The following is a 24,268-nucleotide window of genomic DNA, read 5'->3' as shown; positions in this document are numbered from 1 at the left end:
CCCAGAAAATAAAAATTATTCTTTTTAGTTTGGATGATACTGATGCTACAAGTTTTCCATTTACATTAAATAATGGAAGGTTTTACTTCATTTTCAATGGGAAGGAAGATGTGCTTCCCTCCATACTAGCAGAAATATTTTCCTCCTATTAAGAAGTCCTTCTTAAACATACAGCCTGTTTTACAAAGCCATGCTAGCGGCTGCCGCACGGCAACAGCCCCGAAGCCCTTTAAATCTCTATGGGCTTCGGGGCGTTACCGCGCAGCAGCCGCTAGCACGGCTTTGTAAAACAGGCCCATAATCTTGGCCCTTTACCTCTTACCCCAGTAATGCTGGGATGTCAAAGAAGACATGGACACCGTCCACCTTTAATATTCCTCTTGTTATAAGACTTCCCTCATATACCTCCAAATTATACGCCAAAATATTCTGCACCAGGGAACAAGATCAAAACTAATGGCCCTGCATCTCTATTGCTGTTATTTCAGTTCTGGTATCTCTGAGTCTGTGTAAGTTTGGCTTTAAAAGCACTACGAGAAGCTTGTGAGATACATGCCCTTTTTATTCTTTCCAACTTTATATAAACTGATATACTTGGGGTTCTAAACCCAGCTCTTAGGACACTCTCATCCAGTCAGGCTTTCAGAACACTGAATAGATTTGCATGGATGAAAACTTTTAAAATGCAAATATGCATTCATCTTTACCGGCTTATGATACAGATTCACAAGAAATGTGTCCCCTTTTAGATGTTCATATATTTAAAAGAGGGGACATATTCCTTACAACTCTATATCGTAAGCCAGTGAAGAGGAATGTATATTTCCATTTTAAAAGTTTTCATCTAATACCCTTAAGTCCATTATACCTGTGGGAAAATTTTTACGTCTTTGATGTATTTGCTCTTCTCAGGATGATTTTTGTTTTCTATCTAGGGACTTAATGGTTTGTTTGTTTGGGGGTTTTTTTGAGCAGGGCTATCCATACAATATTATTTGTAGAACCTATTTGCATGCTAAATACTCACAGAGAGACCTGATGTTGCAAGGAACAGGTTGATGGAGACAAATTGACAAGACAAATTGACAGCTGTATTTCCTTATTTTCAATATGATTCTATGATTATTGCTTGCCTCATGAAACATTGCCCTTTATCCATGCTTTGGTGTTTGACCTATTTTTGCATTTTGTAGAAGTATCCAAGTCAACAAAATCCAATAGGGAAACACGTCAGCTCAAGGAAAAAAATATAATCCCCCGTGTATACAGGATTATAAATCTCACTTGATTAACTCATATTTTTGATTAACAAATATTTTTGGTGAACGTGTGTTAACAAAAGCTATGAGAACACCAGACTTTGTTTGAGTTCAAAGGCTTACATATTAAGAAAGTCTGCTGGGTTGACGGTCAGCCTAGAAGAGGTATGCAGGCAGATTGATAGGCTTAAAAACGATAAATCCCCTGGACTGGATGGCATCCATCTGAGGGTAATCAAGGAACTGAAAGGGGTTATAGCTGAATTGCTTCAACTAATAACAAATCTATCTATCAAACTGGGAAGGATTCCAGAAGACTGGAAAGTGAGAAGAAAGGTTCAAGGGGAGATCTGGGAAACTACAGACCGATGAGTCTGACCTCGGTACCAGGAAAGATGGTAGAGGCACCGATAAAGGACCGCATCATTGACCACCTTGACGGACACAATCTGAAGAGGACCAGCCAGCACGGTTTCAGCAAAGGAAGATCTTACTTGACGAACTTGCTGCACTTCTTCGAGGGAGTTAACAGGCAGATAGACAAGGGTGACCCGGTTGACATTGTATATCTGGATTTTCAGAAGCTGTTCGACAAGATCCCGCATGAATGACTACTTTGAAAAGTTGCGAGCCATGGAATCGAGGATGAAATACTCACGTACATTAAAAACTGGTTGGTGGACAGGAAACAGAGAGTGGGGGTAAATTGACAATACTCGGACTGGAAAAGCGGCACGAGTGGAGTGCCGTAGGGTTTGGTACTTGGGCCCGTGCTCTTCAACGTATTTATAAATGACCTGGATATTGGTACAATGAGTGAGGTGATAAAATTTGCAGACGATATGAAGTTATTCAGAGTAGTGAAGACACAGAAGGATTGCGAAGACCTGTAACGTGACATAAACACGCTCGAGAAATGGGCCACGACATGGCAAATGAGGTTTAACGTGGATAAGTGTATGGTGGTGCATGTATGTAAGAAAAATCTTATACATGAATACAGGATGTCTGGTGCAGTACTCGGGAGAGACCCCCAGGAAAGAGACTTGGGAGTACTGGTCAACAAGTCGATGAAGCCGTCCACGCAAACATATCGGAGGTTATCATGCCGCTGTACCAGGCCATGGTACGCCCCCATCTGGAATACTGTATCCAGCACTGTACTTGAAGAAGGATACAGTACTACTCGAAAGGGTCCAGAGAAGAGCAACTAAAATGGTTAAGGGGCTGGAGGAGTTGTCGTACAGTGAGAGATTAGAGAAACTGGGCCTCTTCTCCCTTGAAAAAAAGGAGACTGAGAGGGGACATGATCGAAACATTCAAGATAATGAAGGGAATAGACTTAGTAGATAAAGACAGGTTGTTCACCCTCTCCAAGGTAGGGACAACGAGAGGGCACTCTCTAAGGTTAAAAGGGGATAGATTCCGTACAAACATAAGGAAGTTCTTCTTCACCCAGAGAGTGATGGAAAACTGGAACGCTCTTCCAGAGGTTGTTATAGAGGAAAACACCCTCCAGGGATTCAAGACAAAGTTAGACAAGTTCCTGCTGAATCAGATCGTACACAGGTAAGGCTATACTCAAATAGGGCACTGGTGTTTGACCTAAGGGCCGCCGTGAGAACGGACTGCTCGACACGATGGACCACCGGTTTGAACCAGCAGCAGCAATTCTTATGTTCTTATGCTGAGTGTTATTCCAGTCCTCAGATACACACCATCATGGGTGTATACAATGTGCATTTTTGTTTATAAACAGTGAAATAGTGCAAAATCAATCAGTGAACAAATAAATATATTTGTCCTATAACGACCACATCAACTCCCTAGTAAAAAAATGCTTTTTCAATCTTCATATGCTAAGGAAAGTCAGATCCTGCTTCCACCAACAACATTTCGCTGTCCTTCTCCAATCCATCCTTCTTTCCAGACTTGATTACTGCAACTCCATCTACCTAAGCCTAACAAAGAAAAGTCTTATCAGACTTCAGCGGATTCAGAACACCGCAGCTAAACTAATCTTCGCAAAAGGCAAATTCGACCATGTCTCGCTGCTTCTGTATAAGCTTCACTGGCTCCCAGTCTTCCTCAGGGTTCGCTACAAATGCGCCTGTCTTACCTTCAAATCTCTTCACGGCATCCTTACTCCCCTATTTCCTCTATCTTGGCTCTCGAGTACTCACTCCACCAGATCCACTCAGAAATTCAAACTATCCTTCCCTTCTCTAAATGGCATTTCCCATACAGGAAAACTTGGAACATCCCTCCTCTTCAGGATCACCGAGCTGTGGAACAGCTTTACCGCCCATCTTCAGAGTTCGACCTCCCTCCAACACTTCAGAAAACATCTGAAAACCTGGCTTTTCTCCAAAATGTAACTACCCTCTCCCTCCCCCTCTCTCCTTCCTGTTTACCAAGCCCTCCTTCCTTCCATTGGAGTTCCTTTCTTTGTTTTTAATTCCTGTAAACCGTGTCGAGCTCCACTTCCGTGGAGATGACGCGGTATATAAACTTAAGGTTTAGTTTAGTTTAGTTTAGGTTCCTAATATACCAATACTGAAATAGATTTTGCACAGAGTTAGTACTTTATCTCCAGCACTTCCGGTTTGTTCCTCTGTGGATAGCACAATAGAAACCCAAATAAATGTATATAAATAGTCGTTGTTGCTATTCAAATATAATCATGCTGCTATGGTTCAACCAAGCTTAGTTTTGGGGTAATCCTCCCTTATTCAAGAACCCTCGTAGCACAAAACTGAAGCCAGGAAGACACAGTCAAAAAGATCCACCCTGAAGATTCAATTCTGGAGGGGTTGGTGACGCTGTGTTACCTGAAATGAGAGTGTGCCATGAACCGCTTCAAATATGTTCAGATGATGTCATTTTCAACAAACTTTCTTGTCCAAGTCAAAATGCTTACAAATGAAACTTAGGTACAATCAGCCAAAAGGACCACAGTGAAATGGATGCTCGTAGTTTCTGTCCACTGGAAATCCCAAGGACCACAGTGAAATGGATGCTCGTAGTTTCTGTCCACTGGAAATCCCAAGGGATTGAAATATGAAGTGGATGATGTAAATGTAGAAGCCCCAAATCCAACCCACACAAAATATAAACAAACTATCTAAATAATAGTATTCCATTCAATACTTTTATTCAGACCATTGGGTATAACTATATTCAGTTCAAATATCCAATATTGTTCTCTTAATTGAAATAGAGCCTTCCTGTCTTCTACGTATGAATCTGGAATTTGTTCAATGACAAACCACTTCAAGTCATCAAATATATGGCTCCTGTCTGTGCAACGTGGTACCATTGGAGCCGTGTTAACTGTTGTATATATCCTGCTCTTATGTTCCAATAGCCTGATCTTTACTTGTCTGGTAGTACGACCCACATATATAAAATTATATGGACAGAGTATGACATACCCTATCCACGAGGATTTACATGTCGTCTGATGGTACAATTTATATACTCTGCCATTGTTGGAATGAACAAGACTGTTGCAACTCAAAGAAATTGCACAGACAGAACACTGTTTACAGGGGCTGTGATAGCCCGCCTATGTGGAAACAGGAAATTGCTGCTGAATGAAGATTTCTGGGGCTGGCCAACGGCAGCACACTGAGCTCGTTGACGTAGCCCGAAGGTTTAAAATAACAAACACCGAGGAGGTGGTAAGTGTGGGGGAGTCGGGTGCTAAAGAAAGAGGTTGTGAGGCAGGGTCCCGCTAAGGGGGAAGAAAGGAAAGAATGTGATACACACCGACGATTTAACAGCCAGTGGGGGAGCAGAGCCACTGTCAATTTTTGAAGAGGCCATGGCCCTTGTGCCCCCCCCTCCCCCCTGTTCTGACACCTATGGTATCAACAGTGAGATCACTGCCTCAAGATTCATACTCTAACACTGGAAATTGATGAACAATTAAATGTTCTTACTGATGATCACATGGTTCAGAGAAACTCTGGAGGTGTTGCTGCCATGGATGGGGATGGAGGGAGAGGGAAGTACTAATCCACCCTTGCTCTTTACCAATGTTGCTATGAAACTGTCCCAGATTTATGTGTATCTCTGTCCTTTCTCTCTCCCTTTGTTTTAAAAATTTGGAAGAGACAAAGAGACACAGGTAGAGCTTCCAGTGCTTTACCAGATCTTTCTTTATGCATACAAATTTGTTCCATGTCCACTTTGCTTGAAAAAGTTAGCATTCTGTTTTAATGAACTACTACTAACACATATCAAGTGCTCTAGAGTCCAACTACCCTAGGTAGAGCTTTTAAGAAAAGCCTTTGAGAATTTTTTATCCCCTTAACTAACCAAATCATGGATTTAGAGGGCTAAAGTTGTCCTGCAAACCTCAGCAAACCACTTACAGTAACTTTGGAACTTGCTGGGATCCTGATGCTACAGGATATTTACATAACTACCTTCAACTCCTAAGAATGACAACACATTAGAATAAGATTTTCTACTTGACCACAATACTTAGAAAATATATAGGTACTTAGCTAGAACAAATACCAACTTGAAGTCACACTGTTCTTGTGAAGATGGAACAGAAACAAAAGACAGCAAAATAAAACTAACCTAGTACAGAGTCCTATGGCTCTGTACTAGGACTCGCAAAGCCCTCCCTGCTGGGCACCTCCACACACAACAGCACTGGGAAACCAGCTAAACCCATTCACACATTTATCTACTGTCCAGCCACACTACAACCTAGCCCTCTTACCTTGTGTCCTAACACAGTACCTACAGCTCGCACTGTGCCTTTGGTTCATAGACAAAACCGCGGAAGACAAAGACGAGCGCCGACAACTGAGCGCAAGACGGAGGCATGCGCCGAAGAAAATGACAGTTTTTAGGGGCTCTGACGGGGGGTTTTGTTGGGGAGCCCCCCCACTTTACTTAATACAGATCGCGGCGGCGTTGTGGGTGGTTTGGGGGGGTTGTAACCCCCCTCATTATACTGTAAACTTAACTTTTTCCCTGTTTTTAGGGAAAAAGTGAAGTTTTCAGTAAAATGTGGGGGTTACAACCCCCCAAACCCCCCACAATGCCCCCACAATGCGGCGCGATCTGTATAAAGTAAAGTGGGGGGTTCCCACACACACACACCCCCGTCGGAGCCCCTAAAAACAGTTATTTTCTTCGGCGCGCCTTTGTCTTCCGCGGTTTTGACCTGACACCGTGCTTTTTCTTAGTGCATGCATGCAAGATTTCTCCAGGAAATGGAAAATGCCCAGCTAACCAAGTATCCTGTTTCCATGCCCTTCCCCTGTTACAATAGCAGAAAATTTTTTTCAACAACAGCCTTGGGATCAATTGTACCAAGGGCATTCCCAACAGGTGACTTTTACTAGATCTGTCATTTATCTAAGACAATTAAATCCATTGATTTTTCATATATAATCACAGATTTTTATTTAAAGATACCTATCAAAGTATGTATTTCAGAAAGCAGGGACATTGCCATGCTTACCTTCTGAGGTATGTGTTTTTTTGTGGACGTGCAGGATATGGATCCTCAATTAGTCCCTCTTTTAGTCCCTTGCAGAGCTGGCAAAGAAACTTTCTGTCTTCCTGATCCACACAGCGGGTGTATTTGAGGTGTTTATCTTTGTAATATTTGTATGTGAAGACTTTGCCAACTCTTTCACATTTATAATCTCCTCTTGATTCTGTGAAACATGGGGAAGGGGTAAGAGAAACACCATTAAAACACTGAAGAGATTTCCAAACAGCGATCCCACTTGAGGTCACACTAGGCTCCCAATCAGCATTTCTCTTCTGGATAGTTATACTTTACACTGAAAAGTGTGACTCTCCATATCACAGCCACGATGCTTCCGAAAACTGTCCCCTCTCCCATCCACCATCATATAGTATTGATTCTTCCCAAATTTTGCTTTCTTCTGTATTATGACAAATAAAGCTACCAGAGTGGAAGACTCATTGGCTCCATATAATTTAATTCATCCTGGGCGAAGGACTGCAACAAAGAACTCTTGTTCCGCCGCTTGTGCAGTCAGATGATTCAGTTTCTTGACTGAATCCCTTCAATGCTTTTTTTTAATATGATAAGTTGGGCAGGCTCAGAAATTATGCCAGCCCAACCAATCAAATTAAAACAAAAAAGCTTTAAGGGATTCAACTCCAGGAACAGAATTCCTTGAAGGCATGAATGCTCCTGTACTCTGATGATGGGAGGATGCTAAGGAGGAGGAGCCTGAATGCTGTGCTGGCATGGGATTGATCAGCTTTCAGCTGATGGGGGATTCACTAAGGGTGCTGAATCCCCTGATAGCATGACGTTTGGCTTAGAGGAGGAGCCAGGAGCCTGATGCCACATGCTTCATGCTCATGACATCGTTAAGTAGGATGAGGAGCTTTCTGAATACCCTGAAGGCCCTGATGGCACACCACTGTCTTTTGGTCTAGATTTGCATACTAGCAGAGAGAGAGTTTGAAGTATTGACTCAGGAAGTCTTTTCCTGGCATATGGTACAGCAAGACAGAAGGGACGTAATCTGGAGTTGGCAGTAGAAGATAAACCTAAGAGAGGCTTGTCCGATGAAAGGAGCTCTCAGGGAGGAGTAGGAGGAGAGATACTGTGGAGCTGCAGAGTGAATGCATTTGTAAGTCAATAAGAGGAGTTTGAATAGTATGTGGAAGTAGATAGGAAGCCAATGAGTGACTTGAGGAGAGGTGTAATGTGAGAATAGTGACATTGGTGGAATGTAAGTTGTGCAGCAGAATTTTGAACAGATTGAAGGGGAGAGAGATGGCTTAGTGGAAGACCTGTGAGAAGCAAGATGAAGTAATCTAGGGCAGTGTTCTTCAACCTTTTTACACCTTTGGACCGGTGGAAATAAAATAATTATTTTGTGGACCACCAGCAAACTACTAAGACTGAAATTTAAAAAAAACATTTTTGTGAGCTCGGTCCCTGCAAACCATTTAATCCCATCCGCACAAGCCTCAGTTATAATTTAATATTGAACGTATTTTATTAAAGTATAAAAAGAAACAATATTCTGTACAATTGTCATTTTATAAATACAAATAATACAGAGCAAGGATCAACAAAACCCCTGTCTCCCCTCCCCTTGACATATATCCCCCTCTACTATCAAGAAAACTTAATAAGCCAAATTATTACAGAATGCTACACAGAAATATCATGCTAACAGAATACCGCAGTCACACATGGCAGGAATAGTGTTAGGGAAGTGCAACTAGGGCAACTGCCCCTGGTCAGAGAGAGCCCTAAGCCAGCTGGAAGCTGCAATCCCCAGTTATGTCTAACACCAGCTCAAGCAGGATACATATTTTAAATCTGATATATACTAATCACAAAATAGAAATAAAATTATTTTTTTCTACCTTTGGTTGTCTCTAGTTTCTGCTTTCATCTTCTTTTTACTCTCTTCCTTCCAGCATCTGCCCTCTCTGTCTCTTCAATCCAGCATCTGCCCCTTCCATCCACTGTCTGCCCTCTCCCCCTTCCATATGGTATCTGCCTTCTTTCTATGCTCCTCTCCCCTTTCCATCCAGCCTGTGCCCCATCTCTCCTTTTTACATGATTCATTCCAGCTTCACTGCTCTCTTCATTTTTATCTCTCCTACACCAGCTCTAGCATCTTTTTCCCTCTCTCCTCCACGCCTTATTTATCTGCTGACCCCCTCCCAGCATCAATCTCTCTCTACTTTCTCATTTTTTAGTCTCTCCCGTTTCCCTCATTTGATCTCTCCATTCCAACGACTCTTTCCCCTCCTCTAATCTCCCTGCTGTTTCCTTCCTTTTTTGCTCCTCCCCTCCCAGCAGCATCTCTCCTTCTCCCTCCCTCCAGGTCCAGTAGTAGCTCTCCCTTTATTTTCCCTCGTCCAGCAGCTTCCCACCCTCCAACAGTGGCTTCCTCCCTTTCCCTCCGCTTCCCTCCCGGCAGCTCTCAGTACTTGCCTGCAGCAGCGCAGTGATTCACTTAGGCAGCCTTGGGTCTTTTGATAGGTCACGCCACCTCTGAGGAAAGAGGAAGTTGCATCATCAGAGGCAGCCTCAGCAAAAGCCCCAAGGCTGCCGAAGTAAATCACTGTGCTAGCAAGTACCGTGAGCTGCTGGGAGGGGGCTGCAGTCAGAGGCTCCTCATGATCTCGCCAGCCCTACGTGGACCGGCAGGAATTTTTTGCGGACTGGAACCGGTCTGTGGACCGGCGGTTGAAGTACACTGATCTAGCGAACAAGTGATAAGAGTATGGATAAGGGTTTTGGTAGTTGTGCTCAGACAGGAAAAGTCATATTTTGTAGATATTATATAGGAAGAAATGACAGACTTTAGTGGTCTGTTGAATTTGTGCAGAGAAAGGAGTCGAAGATAACCTGATGAAATAGGGAGGATCCTTTCTCACTATGCTAGGTAATGGTACACAATAGAGGTAGATCAAATGAAGAAAAGTCAACAAAACCATTCATTCACTACAACAACTCCACTACCAAGCAGCCTGACATGGCCGTGCCCCGCCTACTCAAAGAGCTGCAACAGAACCACGTTAGGAAATCATAAAACTAATCTCAAATTGTACAAAAGCAATGTCATACCAAGAAAACTTAAAAAGTGTGAGCACATATGAAATATATTCATCAGATTTAAGCAGGCGTAAGTGCTTGTACCCAAAGTTAAGTGCAGGAAGCACATGTCAAGCCACCATTTTATAAAGAGTGCTCTGTACAAAGAGCCCGTTACGGAAAGCTATCTTAGTGTGGATCATAGCAGCACTTAACGTTGGGCATCATTTACTGAATCTGGTCCCTACAAACATATTCAGCATTATTTTTTATATATAAAATAATATGCAGGCACATAAGGCAACTCATGGAGCAAGCACAGCAAACAATAAAAAAATTAATTCCCCCCAGAATACAGGCGAAGGGAACACAGTAGGCATGACAAAGAAAGTATTGAGAAGATCTGATTTTTTAATGAGAATCCATTTTTGTGTGCAACAAAGCAGCTCCAAAGACTCTTTTCAATGAGAATCCTTTATTGTATGCAATAAGGCAGTTCCAAAGATTTCAACATGGACCATATCACAATACATACATATACAAAGGAAAAATTAGTTCTTACCTAATAATTTTCTTTCCTTTAATCCCAATAGATCAATCCAGAGGCTTGTAAGTTATGTCTATCTACCAGCAGGTGGCAAAAAGAGAAAATGCCAGAGTTATCCCATAAAGGATACTGTGTAGCAACTTCTCACTCAATATTTTGATAACAAAGTAGTATGGAAAATCAAAGGAGAAAATCTCCTGCCTCTTAAACAATTTGGAAGCAAAGATCCTTCAAAAAATACAGAAAGAAATAACCAGCACAAACATTGGTTTGGCCCTCAGTACTAGAAAGATACAAGCTTTTCTTTCTTTTCTTCAAAGCAGCCAAAACCATATTTGCAAGGAAAGCAAACCAAAATCTCATAAGAGAAAGAACATATATACATAACCAACAAACAGAAACAGATTGAAAAGGGAGAGCCTCTGGATTGATCTGTTGAAATTAAAGGAAAGAAAATTATCAGGTAAAAACAAGAGAATGACACAGGGAAAAAATGTATCACTGTTCCCATCCCTGTTCCCATCCCCGTTCTCGTCCCCGTTCCTGCAAGCTCAGTCCATGTCCCTGCGAGCTCAGTCCTCGCCCCCGCCCCATCCCCATGAGCTCGATCCCTGTCCCTGCCCCGTCCCCACGAACTCAGTCCCCGTCCCTGCCCCATCCCCTTGAGCTCAGTCCCTGTCCCCACCTCGCAAGCTCAGTCCCCATCTCCGCCCTGCAAACTGTCAGATCCCACCCGCACAAGCTTCGAATAGTTATGATTTTATACTGAACTTATTTTATTAAAGTATAAAAAGAGACTATTCTGTACAATTGTCATTTTAAAACACAAATAATACAGAGCAAGGATCAACAAAACCCCTGTCTCCCCTCCCTTTCAGAAATATCCCCTCCACTATTGTGAAAACTGAACAAACCACATTACTGCAGAATGCTACATAGAAAAATCAAGCTAACAGAATACTTTAGTCACACATGGCAGGAATAGTGTTAGGAGAGTGTAAAGTGTCGTGCGACGCTCTGTTGAGTGGGACTATGGGTTTCTTCTGTTAGGCCTGAAGACCTCCCTTCAGGATCAGGGCTTTATTATCCCCTAGTGCCGATTTTTTTATAACGCTATCCTCCTTGTTAAGAAACTGATTTTGACTTACTGGATGTCGGAGGATTCGCCTCCGCTGCCTTAATGGAGGAGTAGACTCCGGTGGCCCGGTTTGAGCTTCGGTCCTATGCTGGGTCCCCGCATTTGGCTAAGAGGCAGTATGTTAGCTTGTGGGAGCGACTGAGGGAGTTGGTTACTACATAACTGGCACATCTTCGTCTCTTCCACCCTCTTCCTCTTCTTTTTTCTTTCTCTTTTTCTCTCTTCCTTTTTATTAGGTCAGCTTTTGGTTCTCTGCTTCGCCCTGCTTTAGTTGATATCCTGGGGCTAGGGTGGGTGGAGGGGGGGGTTCTGTTATGTCTGGGGAGTCTGTATGTTCTGATGCAGGGTGTAGCTGGTGGGTTGTGTGTGTGTGATGGTGATTGTAGTGGCTGGTCCTTTTTGGAGCAATCCTATATAATAAAAGACTAAGCGCACATGCGCACTTAGGATTTCGTGTTGCCTGCCGCTGTGGTGTGTGATCCGTGGCAGCTAACCCAGTGGCAGGGAACATTCTGGCCACTCCCCTCCTCCCGCCCTCACTCACCCTGGAAGCCAGGCAAGCTCTCTCCCTGCCCGCGTCCTCGGCAGGGAACACACCTTGGCCCTCACTCGCCGCCGCCGCTGATCCTCCTGTAAAGAGCAGCCTGCGATGGTGGCCGGCTTTAGCGAACCTTGCAGGCCGCTCTCCAACCTCGGTAGCACGTTCCCTCTGACACACGGGATCGCGTCAGAGGGAACGTACTACCGAGTTGGAGAGCGGCCTGCGAGGTTCGCTAAAGCCGGTCACCATCGCAGGCTGCTCTTTACAGGAGGATCAGCCACCGGTACTTTGAAACTTTAAAAAAAAAACTTTAGCCGCAGCAGGCCAGCCCGCAGGAAGGGAAGGGGGAGGGGCTGAACGGAGCAGGACAGCTCACAGTAAGAGAAGGGAATGGGGGGTGGGGGGAAATGCTGCTACTGCTTCAGCAGGGACCTGGAGGGGAAAGGAAATATCACTGCTGCTTCTGCAAAGGAAGTGGGGGGGAAGAGAAGGGAATGGGGGGTGGGGGAAAATGCTGCTACTACTTCACAGGGACCTGGAGGGGAAGGGAAATACTGCTGCTGCTTCTGCAAAGGAAAGTGGGGGGGAGAAGGGAATGGGGGGGTGGGGGAAAATGCTGCTACTACTTCACAGGGACCTGGAGGGGAAGGGAAATACCGCTGCTGCTTCTGCAAAGGAAAGTGGGGGGGAGAAGGGAATGGGGGGGGTGGGGGAAAATGCTGCTACTACTTCACAAGGACCTGGAGGGGAAGGGAAATACCGCTGCTGCTTCTGCAAAGGAAAGTGTGGGGGGGGGGGGAGAGACAGAAAGAAATACAGACAGACAAAGGCGGCCAGGGAGAGAGACAGACAGAAATAAAGACAGACAGGGGACCAGAGAGACAGACAGAAAGAAAGAGACAGACAAAGGGAGAGAGAGAGAAAAATAGCAGGAGGGAGAGAGACAGAAAGAAAGGAAGAAAGAGACAGGAGCAGGGAGAGAGACATAAATAAAGAAAGACAGACAGGCATATATTCTAGCACCCGTTAATGTAACTGGCTTAAACACTAGTTCAATATAAAATGGTGAAAGGTTGCAGCTCTTGCTGTCTGTCATATTGCACTTTCTTGCCCTTTGAACTTCCCCTGGACGAGCTGAGCTTTGCTCCATTTTGCTCTTTTGTTCTTCTGAGACTCTAACTGAGTCCAGGTGCGGGGGTTGCTCTTATTCATATTCTTATTTGTGATTGTGCTATTGTTGTTTATCGCTTGTATCTGTCTGATTTCCTCTTTCTGATGTAAACGGTATGTTATGTTTGGTTGTGACCTTTTTCACTTTCAATAAAAATATGTCTAAAAAAAAAAGGAGAGTGCAACTTACTAGGGCTACTGCCCCCTGGTCAGAGAGAGAGAGAGCCCTAAGCCAGCTGGAAGCTAAAGAAGCACGTGCAGCTTGGGCTTTGCGGTCCCCAGTTATGTCTAATACCAGCTCTAGGAGGATACATATTTCAAATCTGAAATATTCTAATCACAAAATATAAAATAAATTAATTTTTTTCTACCTTTTGTTGTCTGTTAATTTTATTCTTCAAATCACATTGGTCTCAGGCTTTGGGTTCCTTCTGTCTTCATCGTGGCATGGCTGGCTCCTGAAGGTAAAATAGGCACAAGGGGAGCTGGGGAGGAGATGCCGAGTCTGACGGGCGCAATTTTTTTTTACCACACGGGGTGGTGAAAGGTTTTGTCCCCATTCCCGTGGGATGGTGAAAGGTCTTGTCCCCATTCCTGCAACAAATAGTGCGCAAACAGAATACACCACACTAACATATGCCTACATAAACATCAGAACTCTAGGTCCAAAGACAGAACACATAAAAGACTGCATAAAAACCAAAAATCTAGACTGCCTCTTCCTCACTGAAATCTGGCTAACCTCAGACTCGGACCCCAGGATAACAGAAGTTTGCCCATAGGGATACAAGATAACAGTGGTCTGCAGGGAGAAAAAAAAAGAGGAAAAGATCTAGCCATCTTAGTCAGAAACTCCCTAAACTTAAACATACTAGACAAAACATCCACCCCATACATGGATCTACTAGCCTGCCAACTTTCATGCACCACACTAAAAGGATCCATAACCTGCATGCTCTGCTACATAACACCAGGGAATTGGAACACAGCAAGACCAGAATTCGAAGATTTTATATACCGAAACTCACTCCAGGCAATTACAACCTAATCCTAGGAGATCTAAACCTCCATCTCGAAGACCATACCTCTAAGCAAGTAGAAAACCTACTATCTTACCTCAAAGCCTTAACCTACAAGATCTTAAACTCAGAAACCACACATGAGAAAGGTCACCAAGTAGACATTGCAGCCTTCATGACCCAACAGCCCATTCATAGAAACATAGAAACATAGAAATAGACGGCAGATAAGGGCCCACGGCCCATCTAGTCTGCCCACCTTAATGTCCCTCCCCTACCTTTGCCCTGTGAATAGATCCCATGTGCCGATCCCATTTGGCCTTAAAATCAGGCACGCTGCTGGCCTCAATCACCTGTAGTGGAAGACTATTCCAGCGATCAACCACTTTTTCAGTGAAAAAGAATTTCCTGGTGTCACCTCGTAGTTTCCCGCCCCTGATTTTCAACGGATGCCCTCTTGTTGTCGTGGGACCCTTGAAAAAGAAGATATCTTCCTCCGCCTCGATGTGGCCCGTAAGATACTTGAACGTCTCGATCATGTCACCCCTCTCTCTGCGCTCCTCGAGCGAGTATAGCTGTAATTTGTCAAGCCGTTTTTCGTATGGTAGATCCTTGAGTCCCGAGACCATCCGGGTGGCAATTCTTTGCACCGACTCCAGTCTCAGCACATCCTTGCGATAATGCGGCCTCCAGAATTGCACACAGTATTCCAGGTGGGGCCTCACCATGGATCTATACAATGGCATAATGACTTCCGCCTTACGACTGACGAAACCCCTTCGTATGCAGCCCATGATTTGTCTTGCCTTGGACGAAGCCTGCTCCACTTGATTGGCAGACTTCATGTCCTCACTGACGATTACCCCCAAGTCTCGTTCTGCTACCATTTTTGCTAGGATCTCGCCATTAAGGGTATAAGACTTGCATGGATTTTGGCTGCCCAGGTGCATAACTTTGCATTTTTTGGCATTGAAGTTGAATTGCCATGTCCTAGACCATCGCTCCAGTAGGAGTAGGTCGTGCATCATGTTGTCGGGCACTGAATCTTCGTCTGTTGTGCATTTGCCCACTACATTACTCAGTTTGGCGTCATCGGCGTCATTCTACCAGAGATTCAAACCTCAAATGGAAAATGGTCGAGATCAATCTGTTCAGACCATTACACATACACCTTCAATATTAACTGGGCCAAAGGCAAAACCAAACCAAAATCCCAAAGCTTATCTTACAAATGACGTACAGTGGTACCTTGGATTACGAGCATAATCCGTTCCAGGAGCATGCTCGTAATCCAAAATGCTCATTTATCAAAGCGAGTTTCCCCATAGGAAATAATGGAAACTCGTTTTGATAGGTTCCCCCCCCCCCCCCGAGGCTAGCAGCGCTGCTCCCCCCCCCCCCACGAGAATCGGCATTGCTCCCCTGAAGGCCCCCCCGCGAACCAGCACCCTCCCCCCCGCCGCCATTGGGCACCCCCCCCCCCCGCCGTGATCTGAGGTCCTCCCAACCCACCCGAACCCTCTTCTTACTTTGCTGTAGCCTCCGCAGTGGCACCGGCACCAGCATGTCCTGTGCATGGTGCCGGTGCCTGAAGATCTGTTTTCCTGTGCTGGGCCTTGAGAGTTCACGTTCAACAATTCACGCAGTAATAACTTAAGGTTAATTAACTTTCCAAGACTTGAGTTAGTAACACCTAGAGAAATGCTTAAGAGATATCTAGTAGAGAACTTAGAGATACCGGAAGATTCATTACCACCATTTTCACGGGTTTATTATTTGCCTGATAAAGAACAAAATCAACAACTAAAAGAAAAACCTTCAGATCAAGAACTTCCAAATATATCACAGATTTTAGAAACATCTGAGAAGGATCTAGCATCACCAGCCACCATGATTATTACTTTAGCTTTGCCAATTGATAAAACTTGGTTGTTAAAACTTTTCTTTAAAAATAGACAAAAAAGCTTTCTTGGTTATAAAATACAAATGTTCCCAGATTTGGCACGGGAGACGCAAAGGCGTCGCCGTGAATTTCTTCTTTTGAAACCTGGGGTTTTATCTTTGGGAGCAACCTTTTATTTGAGACATCCGTGTAAATGTATTGTATATCACCATACTCTTAAATATATGTTTTTTGAACCATCACAATTGATAAACTTTGTGGCTATGTCTCGCCTGAATGTTAACAATCTTTGAGCCCTATATTTAGGATATTGTGACCTCATCTCAGTGCTATAGTTCTCAGCTTCTTTTATAATTTTCTTTTTAGATAATTTCGCCAATTTTCAATAATTCTTGGATCCTAATTGTGGACTTGAGCATAAATAGTATATTTGTTTAATTTAAGATTTATATTGCTTTGTATTTGATATCTATCCTATTCTTGCTTTCTGTACAAGTGTAATACTTGAAATTTAAGTTGAAAATAATAAATAAATAATAATAAGAAAGTGTGAACCGAGGACCAAGTGGCAGCTATGCAAATTTCCTCAATAGGAGTTGATCTGAGAAAAGCTACAGAAGCCGCCATAGCTCTAACTTTGTGGCCCGTCACTCGACCTTGTAGAGGAAGACCAGCCTGAGCATAGCAGAAAGAAATGCAAGCAGCCATCCAGTTGGAGATAGTACGTTTCGAGACAGGACGTCCCAACCTATTTGGATCAAAAGAAAGGAAAAGTTGAGATGTCCTGTGAGGTTGAGTACGTTGAAGATAAAACGCCAACGCACGCTTACAATCTAAAGTATGTAGAGACGCCTCACCAGGGTGAGAATGCGGTTTAGGAAAAAATACTGGTAGCACAATAGATTGATTGATATGAAAATCAGACACTACTTTAGGTAAGAATTTTGGATGTGTACGAAGAACCACCTTATCATGGTGAAAAACCGTGAAAGGCGGGTCCGAAACTAAAGCTTGCAACTCACTGACTCGACGAGCCGAAGTGAGAGCAATCAAGAAAACAACTTTGCAAGTAAGATATTTAAAATGAGCTGAATCAATAGGCTCAAAAGGAGATTTCATCAGTTGAGCCAGAACAACATTAAGATCCCAAACCACAGGAGGCGGTTTAACCGGTGGATGAAGATTAAAAAGTCCCTTCATAAAGCGAGCAACCAGGGGATGTGCCAAGAGAGGTTTCCCGTCCAAAGGTTGATGAAAAGCAGCAATGGCACTAAGATGAACTCTAATAGAGGTGGATTGGAGACCAGACTGAGATAAATGAAGCAAGTAATCCAGAACTGAAGTCAAAGGGGAAGATTTTGGTTGAAGACTATGATTGGAACACCAAGTCAAGAACCTGGTCCACTTTTGACCATAACATTGACGAGTGGACGGCTTTCTGGACGCCAGAAAGACATCCTGAACCGACTAAGAGAATTGAGAAGGATCAGTCAAGTGGAAAGGAACCAAGCCGTCAAGTGAAGAGACTGCAGGTTGGGATGAAGTAAAGACCCCTGACTCTGAGTGAGCAGAGAAGGAAAAACTGGTAGAAGAAGAGGTTCCCTGATGCTGAGTTGAAGAAGAAGAGAGAACCAAGGTTGACGGGGCCACCGGGGTGCTATGAGAATCATCGTGGCATGGTCCGACTTCAATTTGACCAGAGTTTTGAGAATTAGAGGGAATGGAGGGAATGCATAAAGAAACTGACCCCTCCAGTCCAGAAGGAAAGCATCCGCCTCCAGACGAAGGGGCGAGAAAATGTGGGAACAAAACAGAGGTAGTTTGAAGTTGTTGGGTGACGCAAAGAGATCCACCCGAGGAGTTCCCCATCGAGCAAATACTTGACGAAGTGTAGGGGTGTTGAGCGTCCATTCGTGAGGTAGAAGCAGACGACTCAATTTGTCTGCAAGGCAATTCTGTTGACCCTGAATGTAGACAGTCCGAAGAAGGATGTTGTGAGAAATCGCCCAATGCCACAACCTCAGAGCTTCCTGACAAAGGGAGTGGGAGCCCGTCCCGCCCTGTTTGTTGACATAATACATCGCTACTTGATTGTCCATCCGAACAAGGACTACTTGGTCGTGAAGGAGGTGAAGAAAAGCTTTGAGAGCAAGAAATATCGCTCTGAGTTCCAACAGATTGATGTGACATCGACGATCTGTAGCGGTCCACAACCCTTGCGTACGGAGACCATCTATGTGGGCTCCCCATGCGTATTCGGACGAATCTGTTGTGAGTACTTTCTGATGAGGGAGATGTCGAAACTGCAAACCTCTGGAAAGATTGGAAGAGAGCATCCACCAGCGGAGAGACTTTTTTAATAAAGGCGTCACCGCAATACGACGAGAAGGCGGATCCAGGGCCTGTTGCCACTGAGACGCCAGGGTCCACTGAGGAATGCGAAGGTGGAGTCTTGCAAAGGGAGTCACATGCACTGTTGATGCCATATGCCCGAGAAGGACCATCATTTGGCGAGCCGTGAGAGTCGACATTGAAACTACGCGATGACAAAGGCGTAGAAGAGTGTCTTGACGATTGAGAGGAAGAAAAGCCCTCATGTGAACAGAGTCCAACACGGCGCCAATGAATTGGATCGATTGAGTGGGAACCAACTGCGATTTTGGAAAATTGATATGAAACCCCAGGAAGGAAAGAAATAGTCTGAAGGGTCGTTTGAGTAACCCCTGGAAGAGAAGGAGCTTTGATAAGCCAATCGTCGAGGTAAGGAAAAACCTGAAGGCCTTGAGCACGGAGGGCTGCAGCTACCACAACTAGACACTTGGTAAAGACCCTGGGAGAGGTCGCCAATCCAAACGGAAGAACCCTGTATTGAAGATGAAGGCTCCCCACCTTGAACCGGAGATACTTGCAAAAATTCGAATGGACAGGAATGTGAGTATAAGCCTCTTTGAGGTCCAGTGAGCACATCCAATCTCTCTGATCCATGAGAGAATACAAAACTGGAAGAGAGAGCATGCGAAACTTCTCTTTGACTAGAAATTTGTTGAGAGCACGGAGATCCAGAATGGGTCGCAAATCCCCCGTCTTTTTGGGAACTAGGAAGTATCTGGAATAAAACCCCAGATTGTGTTCGGAAGGAGGAATCTCCTCCACCGCTCGAAGGCGAAGGAGTGCCTGAGCCTCCTGAAGAAGAAGGGGGAGTTGCGAGAGACTGGAAAGACACTCTCCTGGAGGATGATCTGGAGGGACCTGAAGCAGGCGTAGAGAGTATCCCTCGCGGACCTTGAGGACCCAGAGGTCCGATGTAATGGTTTCCCAGACAGATATAAAAAGGGAAATACGGCCTCCGATGGGCAGGGAGGAGTTCGGATGCAAGGCGGTTGGAATGCTCACCACTGGACCGTCAAAAAGACGGAGCGGGTTTGGTTGTAGCAGGCGTCTGGGACTTCTGAGGACGCTGTTGTTGAGGCCTTCTAGGTGGAGGCCTAGAGAAAGCTGGCGTGGACTTCATGGGGTTTCTACGAGCCGGAGGCTTGTAAGCCCTAGATGTAGAAGGTTTTGGTTTAGGGCGAATAAGAGAGGCGAAGGAGCGTTCATGCTCCGAGAGCCGTTTAGTAGCCGCCTCAATCGAGTCATCAAAAAGCTCAGAGCCCTGGCACGGTAGGTTTGCTAACCTATCTTGTAAGTTGGGATCCATGTCCACTATTCTGAGCCAGGCCAGATGTCGCATGGCCACTGCGAACGCCGATACCCGAGAAGAAAGCTCAAATGCATCATAAGATGCCTGCAACATGAAGAGACGCAATTGTGAGAGAGATTGAATAATTTGTTTATACTCAGCAAGGCGTTCTCTGGGCCAGTCTGGGCAAAAGGATGACAACTGCTTCAAAAAATAATTAAAATATGAAGTGAAGACATAGTTATAATTTAGAATTCGGTTAGTCATCATCGAATTTTGATAAAGTCTTCGCCCAAATTTATCCATAGTGCGACCTTCACGCCCTGGTGGAACTGTAGCAGACACTTTAGAAGGATGAGCTTTCTTCAGGGATGATTCCACTACTAAAGATTGGTGAGAAAGTTGTGATTTCTCAAACCCCTTGCAAGGCACAGTACGATATCGAGACTCCAACTTAGATGGGATCGCTGTCACAGAGTAAGGAGTCTCCATATTCCTCAGGAAAGTCTGCTTCAGCACAGGTGTCATGGGCAGACGCAAAGTTTCCTTGGGAGGATGGAAAAGTTCCATATCCGCCAAATACTCAGGTGTGTATTTCGAATCTGAATGCAAGTCGATGTTAAGAGCCTGGCCCATGTCGAAGACAAACTTTGCGAAGGAAGAAGACTTCGACGTAGAGGCTAGGCCTAGGCCTCAATCTCCCAACCCGACGCAAAAAAACAAAAACTAAAAGTTTTACTTTTTTTTTTTTTTTTACTTTTACAATTAGAAACAAATCAAAAAACACACGGGAACTAAGTCGACAAGTCTTCTCAGCTCCGCGGAAAACGTTGAACTGAGGATCCTCACAGGAGATGCGCCCCCTAGTTCGGGCGGGAAGACACGCGCGCATGCGCGATGCAGCACTCGAAAGTTCGAGATCTTCAAGCAAGTTTGCTTTCGAGGCTGTCCGCTGCGGGGCTCCGTTGCTGACGTCACCCATGTGTGGGAATATGCTGCCTGTTTGTCCTGGGATAAAACTGCTTATCCCTTTTGGGCAGCAATCTGGTTCTCTTTTGTTTTTTAGGGGGGGAGGTTGTTTTTAGGCAGGAGATTATTATTCTTTTCCCCTCCTGGGAAATGTCAGCTAAATAATCAAGGGGGAAGGGGAACCTGGAACCAGCAGGTATACTCCAGTCAGATAGGCTGATTCCAGCAACTGAAATTAAGGGAAGGCCAGGAGCAAGCACCACACAGACAGCACCATAGGCTATGTCTATCCCCCTGCTGAGATAAAAATAATAAGTCAGCTCAATACAATGTCAGGGAACAATCACTAATATGAGTGTAGAGATCAAAAGGTTTTACTATATCAACCTAGCGATGATCTCTATTCAAGGGAATAGCCTTATGGCCTCTTTTACAAAGCCACGCTAGCGGCTGCCGCGCAGCAACAGTCCCGAAGCCCTTTAAATCTCTATGGGCTTCGGGGCCGTTAGTGCAGTGCAGCTTTGTAAAAGAGGCCGTTGGTAGATAAAGACAGGTTGTTCACCCTCTCCAAGGTAGGGAGAATGAGAGGGCACTCTCTAAAGTTAAAAGGGGATAGATTCCGTACAAATGTAAGGAAGTTCTTCTTCACCCAGAGAGTGATAGAAAACTGGAACGCTCTTCCGGAGGCTGTTATAGGGGAAAACACCCTCCAGGGATTCAAGACAAAGTTAGACAAGTTCCTGCTAAACCAGAACGTACACAGGTAAGGCTAGACTCAGTTAGGGAACTTGTCTTTGACCTAAGGGCCACTGTGGGAGTGGACTGCTGGGCACGATGGACCACTGGTCTGACCCAGCTGTGGCAATTCTTATGTTCTTATACTGCCCTAACCTGACCTGAGGCAGGAGGTTTTGGCCTCTGAAAGCTAGTCCAAAAATGTATTAGGGTAGTCTAATAAAAAGGTATTATCTTCCATTTTCAAGTGATTAAACTGAGCATACTTAGGAGTGCTGGCGACAGAGGCTGAAGCATGCTACTGACTTCCACACTGCTCAAACAGCATGATAGGAGGCTGGGAAGTGGAGCTCTTTGGTTTGTGGGGCTTGGGAATCTCCACCAATGATTCAATCAGTGCAGCAACGTTGGAGGGGGCTTAATTCCAAAGTGGGGGCGGGGGCCGAGGCCCCAGATGATTATGCCACAGGGAGAATAGATGCTGGATAGGCATGTAATAGACTGCACTGAAAAACTTCCTTTTACTCATCCCTTCTGTCTTTGGTGCAAATAAGGTATTTTTGGGAATGGTCATGGGATTGAGGTGTGTAAGGAGCTGGAGCTATGGGGTAGAGTGGATGGGGTCAAGGCAGAATGGGGCAGAGTGGGGCTGGGGCATGTACTAAAATCGCCCTCTCAAAAATTGAGCTCCCTTAGCAGCTTTGTACATATGTTCTAGGAATTCACAGGGAGATTCACAAAACTCTGGCGCTGTTCCCCTACAGTGCTGGGAAAACTGATCTTTTTTCTGTGACCAATGCTCATCACTAATAGCATGCTAATTATATTCACCAGTGGTTCCCAACCCTGTCCTGGAGGAACACCAGGCCAATTGGGTTTTCAGGCTAGCCCTAATGAATATGCATGAAGCAAATTTGCATGCCTGTCACTTCCATCATATGCAAATCTCTCTCATGCATTTTCATTAGGGCTAGCCTGAAAACCCGATTGGCCTGGTGTTCCTCCAGGACAGGGTTGGGAATCACTGATATACACTATGTTAATGTTGAATATTGGTCGGTAAAATATTCCTATAGCATACCCACAAGAACTGTGTGGTAGGCATAGATCTTGTGCTTATGTCCAGCAGACCCCTCCTGACCGCAACTAAAAAAAAAATATCTCTGGTGGTCCAGCAGACCCCCTACTGACACCCCCTTTCAACAATAAAATAATCCCTGGTGGTACCCTCCCCAGAAAAATTGCCTTGAGGTCTAGTGGGCCCCAGGGCCAGGCCAGGCCAGGCCCAACCCCCTAGTCACCACTGGCTCTGACCATCTCCCAAGATCCTTCCACCTTTGGAAGGAGAAAGTAGGGTTGCTTTCTTCCCCCATGCCTTTGGGTCTGCCCTCTTCAAAATGGCAGCACCCCACTCCTGCCTGGTGCATCCTGGGGTTTGGACTCAGCCCAGGGGCAGCTGGTTTGAGTTGATGGGCCCACTGGACCACCAGGTAATATATATATATTTTTTGTGAGGGATTTGCTAGACCACCAAGGATTTTCTTTAGTTGGGGGAGGGGGGTTTAGGATCTACTGGAGGGTTTTTTTTGTTTGTGGGGAAACTTTGGCTCTGGAAAAGGTCTGAGTAGAGGCGACATGGTGTGCTGCTGTGACTTTCCTCGTACTAGCTGTGAACAACCTATGTATACAATTCTAATTGTCACAAGACCTCAAACACCCAAGACATTACTCATGTAATTTTTCATGCCCTTACTGGGGTTGAATATTTATCATAGGTCTTGTCATTTATTCTATGCAGGCACAATAGCTTTTTAATTATTTGTATGTGGTGAGCTGCTATATTTAAGAAGAGCACTTATCACCACATACAAATAATTAAAAAGCTATTGTGCCTGCATAGAATAAATGACAAGACCGATTATGAATATTCAACCCCAGTAAGGGTATGAAAAATTACATGAGTAATGCCTTGGGTGTTTGAGGTCTTGTGACAATTAGAATTGTACACATAGGTTGTTCACAGCTAGTACAAGGTATATCAGTTGAACAATCTGAGTTTCCTTTTTGCAGTTTGGGCTCTGACTTTCTGAACCAATCAGCCCTCAGGCACAAACAGGAAAGTAAAGCACAGATCAGTTGTCATTATTTTGGCAAGGATGTTTCCATACACTGGTTGTTCTGGGCATTGCTAAGCTGTTTTGATATTACCGAGCTCATTAGCATGGGACTTTTGATCACTGCTTCCATGCACTGTAAAGCACTAGCTGAAAGCCTCTCTGTACATTGGCTGTATCAATAATGTTTGGTATAGGCTCTACATTTTGTGCATCACCCCCTCAATCTTTTAATCCCAATGTAGTTTTTAAGTGCGATACATGATCAGACTCTCAAGTTACACAAGTTCTTAAAGTTTCTGAATGAGCTGATTCTAGGAGTAAAAACTTGGAAAGGCCTTACAGAAACGACCAGAACTGAACCTAGCCACATCATCTTCCGAAGAAAACTGAAAACCCACCTGTTCGACACCTAACCTAACCACTGTATCCTCTCCTCCTCTGTCCCCTCCTACCTAGCCTCCTCCCTATTCTCTCCGCTCTTTAAGTCGTCTTGAGCCTGTATAGGTATGAACGACGCACAAACAGAAGATTCGATTAGATTCTCTTCATATCCCGCCAGTCTTCCACTTTTCTTAAAAACATTTTTCAAAAACAGTTAACTCCTTTTAATTAGGCCTTA

The 24,268-nt window shown here is 44.6% G+C and overlaps 1 protein-coding gene across 7 annotated transcripts in view; it reads right to left on the bottom strand.

Moving 5' to 3' along the window:
- Positions 1-24,268, bottom strand: part of INVS (inversin) — a 519,828-nt gene that overhangs the window by 494,409 nt on the left and 1,151 nt on the right. For 6 of the 7 annotated variants that reach the window (XM_033929645.1, XM_033929646.1, XM_033929648.1 and 3 more), the window contains exon 2: positions 6,748-6,946. The gene's annotated coding sequence lies outside the window, so the exon portion shown is untranslated. Of the gene's footprint in view, positions 1-6,747; positions 6,947-24,047; positions 24,102-24,268 lie in introns of those variants that run through there. The other variant, XM_033929643.1, reaches the window with a different exon arrangement.

The sequence above is a fragment of the Geotrypetes seraphini genome, chromosome 2 (assembly GCF_902459505.1).
Source record: "Geotrypetes seraphini chromosome 2, aGeoSer1.1, whole genome shotgun sequence".
NCBI lineage: Eukaryota > Metazoa > Chordata > Amphibia > Gymnophiona > Dermophiidae > Geotrypetes > Geotrypetes seraphini.
Note: the sequence above shows the minus strand (reverse complement) of the source record. Positions and strands in the feature narration are given on the sequence as shown.